At 36.8% G+C, this 6,966-nt stretch overlaps 1 protein-coding gene across 2 annotated transcripts in view; it reads left to right on the top strand.

Annotated features, from left to right (window-relative positions):
* The first annotated feature begins 378 nt into the window (after positions 1 to 378).
* The window catches only part of LOC121305249 (adenylate cyclase type 2-like), a 33,918-nt gene continuing 27,330 nt past the window's right edge, over positions 379 to 6,966 (top strand). The window contains exons 1-3 of one of the 2 annotated variants that reach the window (XM_041236803.1): positions 379 to 1,436; positions 5,741 to 5,840; positions 6,686 to 6,966. The exon at positions 6,686 to 6,966 is cut by the window's right edge and continues 1,104 nt beyond it. The gene's annotated coding sequence lies outside the window, so the exon portion shown is untranslated. The remainder of the gene's footprint in view (positions 1,437 to 5,740; positions 5,841 to 6,685) is intronic. The other variant, XM_041236804.1, reaches the window with a different exon arrangement.

Below are 6,966 nucleotides of genomic sequence, written 5' to 3'. Positions count from 1 at the left end.
GAATCTAAATCATTAATGTAGATTAGGAATAGCAGAGGACCTAATACTGATCCCTGTGGTACACCGCTGGTTACCACACTCCATTCTGAGGTTTCTCCTGTAATCAGTACTTTCTGTTTTCTACATGTTAACCACTCCCTAATCCATGTACATGCGTTTCCTTGAATTCGAACTGCGTGCAGTTTGAGAATTAATCTTTTGTGCGAGACTTTGTCAAAAGCTTTCTGGAAATCTAAATAAACCATGTCATATGCTTTGCAATTATCCATTATCGATGTTGCATCCTGAAAAAAAAAAAAAAAAAAAAAAAAAAACAGGGCAGATCACCTCGCAGAACAGTGTTTAGGCGGGTGAGGTTCTAAGAGTTGAAACAGAGGGGTGAACCTATCGTGTTGGTGTTGTCAGGGAAAAACAGATTTAACACATAAAATGTTGAGGCACCACATCGCTTGTGGGGCGTCTTGCTATTGCTAAAATGACTTAGTCCTCCCCTTTTAATTATTTCCCCCCAACTAATGTACTAATTGAACGGAATGCCAAAAGCAACAATAGGGTCTCTGTTCCACCTTCAAAAGGGAAGAAAATGACTCGTATTGTACAACACAGCCCGGGCTACTGCAACTTAAGACAGCATATTAAAACTGCAGCGTCCTCTGAGCAACGTCGACGTGGTTGCTCGACTAGTTTGACTTTTTTTTTTGTTTTGTTTGTTTTGTTTCGTTTACAATAACTTCTCTGAATCATTCCGGGAGAAACATCTCTTTCCGTGTCACTTTTTTTTTTTTTAAATGTATTTGACTATTTGGAAATTGGAACAAACTACTGTTGAAGGATAGGAATTTAAACATCGGAAAGATGACAGCGAATGTCTTCTGGTTGTAAACTTTTCGACAGCCTTCGATCCAGAGTGATATTTGTTGTTGAAGAAGAAATCCCCAAAAAATATATAGTTTGCAATTTGTACGCTGGTTTGTGTGTAGCTATTTACTTGCATTATTTATTTACTGAAAAACGACTTATTTTAACTGAAAGGAGACTTTTTCTATGTAACAAATAAGGCCTACCTGTGTTTTTTTATCTTGCGAGTGAAAGTGGCATACTTCTTCAAGTTATTACCCATTCAGTACCGGTATATTTTATTTTATTCGTAAAAAGCTATTTTCTTGCAGTTGAGAACGTTTTCAAGATAAACGACTAACAAATAACACGACATACAGAGGACTGACACGCTGTGCAGCTTTACCTGTTTTACAAAGAAGTCACGGGACCTCAACCTTTTTTTTTTTGGACTGGTAAAAAAAAAAAAGAAGACGACTTTTATATAATTCTTCATTGTTATTTGTAGTGATGCTAGGCAGCTTTCTTTGAAGCTTTCACTAACCTGACTCAATATCTGGTTCGGGAGAACTGTGATAACAGACGATATACCAAGCAATGTAAGTAAGCTCGTCATACTATAAAATATAGTTATGTATGTGTTATAATTACAGTCAAAGCAAGACCAAGCTCGTTAATGGCGGACTGAAAGACACAAGCGCTCGGTTGGAAAGCGCTTCATGTCTTCTTGTGTTCCTGCCTTCTGTGTCCAAACGTGATCGAATTGCTCTTGTGTGTAGTTTATTTTTCTTTAGAAAGCTATCGAGTAATCTTGCTTTAAAAAAAAAAAAAAAAAAAAAAAAATGTATTTAGAAGTTGCCGAGTTTCTGGACTGTCTCAAATACATATTAATAGTTCATTTTAGACCCCCATTTCAAAGATATTTAACTGTAATGTTTTACTGAATTTCATGATGTAAAAATGTGTTTTACAATTTAAAGACCGGTAGACAGCAATGGGCCATCATTGCGTGATGAAACCGGTATAATATTATCTCGAGTTTATCACACCAGCTGAAAATCTGGAGTCATTCCTCAAAGAACAATCCAGTACAACATAGTATTAAGTGTCCTGTATAGGATACAGCATCGCTGATACAATATGTACTGTGTCTGCCCTCACCTAGACGGTGTGTCCTTCACTTTGGAATAACCAGGAATGTTGTTTTTCTGAAAGTTTTTATATTTGCGGAGTAATAGGAATCCATCCTTTTATATTTTGTTTACAGGTCGGGAGAAGAACATATTTAAATACCAGTTGCTAATTATCCCACGCAATGCTTATGTAGCTGTACTTTCCACGTGTAATCATTGCTCCTCGTTGTAGTTTCCGCACACACTCAGTTATTCTATATTGTTTCAGCTCCCCTTGTTCCATATAGCTAGGGGGTTTCTGTTTGGCGATTTTAATAAGGGTTAGGACACCACTGAGCGTATGGGAAAGTTTGGTGAATGTAGGTGCAAAATGAATACAGTAATCGTGTCCTATTCGTCAAACAGTGGTCAGTGACAGTGTTATGGCAGGTATCATTTCATTTTAATAACAGAGGCCAGCACTGATTTGTTTATCAGTCCACATTTGATATACATTATAGATGGCCTGTAAATAGAGAGAGAGAGAGAGAGAGAGAGAGAGAGAGAGAGAGAGAGAGAGAGAGAGGAAGGGAGGGACTGGTCAAAATAGTTACTTCAGACTACCCAAGTTCAGAAATTCCGAGGTGCGATTTAAGGTAGGTTATTATAATATATCTACTTGTGATATTGTTTTCCTGTCAACAATATAGTTAAACACTTTATTTATTTGTGTATTTATTTATTATGTTGTGCAATTATAGTTTACACTAAAGGCAAATAATGATATAGGCTTTTTATATGGAATAAAACTTTAAACATAATTGTAAAAAAATTATTAATATTGTGTCCAGTTATATATAAATTCCGCTGCAATCATCCGTCTAGTCAATGGATTCATGCTTTATTATGTCGAGTAAAGCTTTCCTGAACACATTTCTTTAAACGTTTTAAAACTCGATGAACTGAATTCAAATTGCGGTTGAATATAGCAACAGTATGCTGAGGCTACAATACAATACTAAACCTGTTTTATAGCGAACGAAGGTGTTTAATTCAGTACATGCAAACGCCCGTGTTTTGTGATAAGGCCATATAATTAAGCAAAAAAATCTATTTTAATGTTGTTCTTTTTAAAAGACTGCTGACAGGGTTTTATCAGGTCTGAAGAAAGATGCATATGTAAATTTTAGCGAAAAGGAGAGTTTGTTATGGGCATCTACTGGCAGCAGCGAAATTAGCTGCCCAAGCCAGCTAAACCTTCTTCAAAAGTCTTGTTTACAGTGCTCAGTGTCCAGAGAGAGGTGCCGGTGTGAAATACCCTGCACCCCCCTGCAACTATATACCAACCAGTATTAGCCTATGCGCAGAATACTACACAAAAATTAAAAGCAAGCGCAGGACAAAAAAGGAGAAAGACACATATGACAGTAATTTCAAAGACTTCACGTTTATTGCTTTGATATATTCTCCAGCTACAGACCCGTACACCTCTGCCGGAGCTTGCAGTGCTGCCTCTGTCTTTATCTCACGCAAGAGCTTGCAGAATGGCTAACATTGTGTTGAAATGCATGCATGTCAGCATTGAGTTTTCAGGAGAAATGAGCTTTTGTAAACTGAAATCACAGTGGTCTAAATTGAAGTGCATACCTACAAAAGACAAAGGCATGCAACTGTGCCACTGCATTGCTGGCTGGAACGGTGAACAGTGATGAAACGGTCTCTTTCTAACTGCTGTTAAAAATGAAAACTATCAAAACAGAAAAACAACGATGACATGCTTCACAATCAAATTCTTTCGTCTTGACCCCTGTGGCTTTTATTGTACTGTACTTGTAGTGGATGATTTGGCACCAGACAATACTTTGTAAACGGGTAAATAAAAAACAAACAAACAAACAAACAAACAAACAAACGTGGTTACTCACGTGTCATTAATACCAATGTAAGTAACATTTCATTGTCATCTGTCTTCAGTTTTAAACATACTCTTGCTGTACATATTCACGTGTTATTAATCAATCAATCTGAATTGTTAAAGCGATGTTGATGCTGAAATTGTAATATACATGCTTTGCAACTTTATGGCTTTCCTGCAGTTTGCACTGCGTGAGTCTGGGAACACGTCCACCACAGATTTGTTGAACTAGTCACAACATGTAAAGGTCTCTGCGTATGTAACTTTCTTTTTTTTTTTTTAACGGGAGGTCTTATTGCCTCATGTACAAAATGCATGCCTGCCACAGATCGCCCCTGGGTCCTAAACCCTGTTAGGTGCATATAGACAATTGCAGAAACCTCAGATCGTATTCTTACATGACCCTAGCAGAAAGTGAAGGTTTGCTGACATAAACGGGTTTAACAGCAAAGTTTTGAACAAAATACGGGAGAAAATCCCGGGATGTCCAGAAAAAGTGTCTTAAAAACATTTGGCAAATAAGGGAGAGTTGACAGGTCTGGAAATGCGGTATAAATTTTCGTTATAAGTTTTTTGCGGTATAAGTTTTGTAAAGCAAGCTATATTTCATACAACCAACTCCACTTATTACACTGTGTAACAAAACAAAAATTGTGTTACATAGTGTTATCATCAAATTGAAATGACAGAATATATAAAATGAGTATAATAATAATAATAATAATAATAATAATAATAATAATAATAATAATAATAATAATACACAGGAAAACCCCAGCAAGCTGAGTTATCCAACAAATACAAGTTATCCCATTGTAAAAATACCTCAGCAAAATAACAGCAAGCTCACACAGATTTTGTTTTACCAATTCATGTTTTTGTATTTGTTATTTTGTGTGTGTGTGTGTGTGTGTGTGTGTGTGTGTGTGTGTGTGTGTGTGTGTGAACAATTATTCATAAGAACATAATAACATAAGAAAGTTTACAAACGAGAGGAGGCCATTCGGCCCATCTTGCTCATTTGGTTGTTAGTAGTTTACGAGCAAGATGGGCTGTTTATTGTAGAAGAATTTCACATACTTTTTTTTTTCAGAAGCAATTCAATGGTCAACACCATTTTGCTCAAAGCTAAAGTCCTTACAATGGGCACATACCCTGAATCTGACCACAATCATTTAGGCTGGTTTTTTAGTTTCACATACAGTTTGCATTAGACCAACAAAAACTAGGGAACCACTTTTAAGGAAATTAAATTAACAATAAGGATCCTTAAACTGTTTAATTTAAACTTTTTTTTTTTTTTTTTTTTTGTAAATGCAACGGGCAAAACAAGACCTCTATGTGATCACTCCCTTCTGACCTGCCAAAAAGAAAAAGAAAAAGTCCTGATGAAAAAGGAACAATCACCCTAAATCAGGAATGTGCTCAGTTAAAAAGCTGAAAACTGGAACATTTCTGTCACAACGTCTAAATCACCGTTCTCCGAATGGCAAAAAAAAAAAAAAAAAAAAAAAAAAAAAAAACAGTATACATCAGCAACAGACTTCCTGAAACAGGAAGAAACTGTGAATCAGATCCCGCTGTTCAAAACACCTCAGAAAAAACCTGCAGAAATTCGCTGTGCACCTTTGTGACGAGTTTAGAGAACAGTGGGAAACCAGGACTCTGACATGCTCTGTACTGTTTATTTTGGTTCATTATTACAGTTAAACATTTAATTTACAGTATTTAAACAGTTTTTTTTTTTTTTTGTTAAAATTAGTTAATGGCCAGTCTTTAACAGCCCCATTGGTTTGGGTGCTAAAGTGAATTTTTTTCATCATTTGTTGCATCATCCACGCCACCTTTGAGTAAGCCTGCTCTTATCTGATTTCAGAAGCTATCCAAAATTGGGCTTGCTTAGTACTTGGATGGGAGACCAGTCGCAACACCAGGTGCTGTTTGACATGAGATACAGTCTGCCTACTGGACATTAAGTAGGTCTACTAAGAATAATACTATAACTTCTGATATTATCAAGCCATTACTTTGTTTAATTAAAAAAAAAATCTGAAGAAATGTTTTTTTTTAATTGTGACGAACATTTTTAGCAGACTCTGCTGAGTGTAGCAGAATTGGGGACTGTATGGAGGCTGTCATTTTGTCTGTCTGACTGCCTCTCTGTATACATCCATCTATATCTGTAAGTTCATGTTGAAAAATGAATAAAGGCGACCGTCCTATTTTTCTGTTTTAGTGTTTCTCCCTGAGATATAACAGAGCTTCAGTATGTCATGTCTTACCTCCTATACTACAGCTGCAAGTATTAGCGGGAGCATGTCTATTCTAGTCCATTCTATTCCATTCCATTCTATTCTATTCTATTGGGCTCACACAGTGACACATGTCATGTAGAATAGCTTTCAAGGGGAGGAAGGGGTCCCTGCAGCTGAAAAAAAAAACTTACCTTCCCTTGAGGATGTAAACAAACTGGACTGTCAACAATCTCGCACGACTTTTAAAGTAGCATATTTGAGTGGGGCTCCTCATTGGAACACCTTGTTAATCACATCACGCAAAAGATTTCACCACTTTCAGTTTAGGAATCGTTTCTGACCAGCTGTGATTGAGTGGGCCGGAGATAGCCAAATCAGCAACAGGAAAGTGTCAGGTATGACGGACACTCATTTCACTGGCTTTTCCTCAGCTTGGAAATCCCTGGTCAGGAGCAAAGAATAAACTGAAAATGAAGGCATTGAGTAGCAAAGCCCCACATATGATATGTTACCAGTTCCTCAGGACTGCAGTATTTGAATGAACTCTTTTTCGCTTTGTTTTTTAGGTTATCAAGCATCGTACAGCATGTGCCACAACACACATAGACTTTCATTTCAGAGGAAGACAACAATGTAGGACCAGAAAAACCACCTCTAGTGAAACTGAAACTGTAGATTTTTGGTTCATACTCTACGATGTCTATTTTAATTTCCTGTTTGGCAACACTGTGTGGTGTTTAAAATAATCCCCAGGGAAACTGGTCAATTATTTTTTGCAGATTGAAAAATCTTTGCAGAAACCGCCTTTGCTTTAAACAACCGGGTATTACAAATTTGGAGGAAAATC

This window comes from Polyodon spathula, chromosome 42 (assembly GCF_017654505.1).
Source record: "Polyodon spathula isolate WHYD16114869_AA chromosome 42, ASM1765450v1, whole genome shotgun sequence".
Lineage (NCBI taxonomy): Eukaryota > Metazoa > Chordata > Actinopteri > Acipenseriformes > Polyodontidae > Polyodon > Polyodon spathula.
The sequence above is the reverse complement of the archived record's forward strand: the minus strand, read 5'-3'. Positions and strand labels throughout refer to the sequence as shown.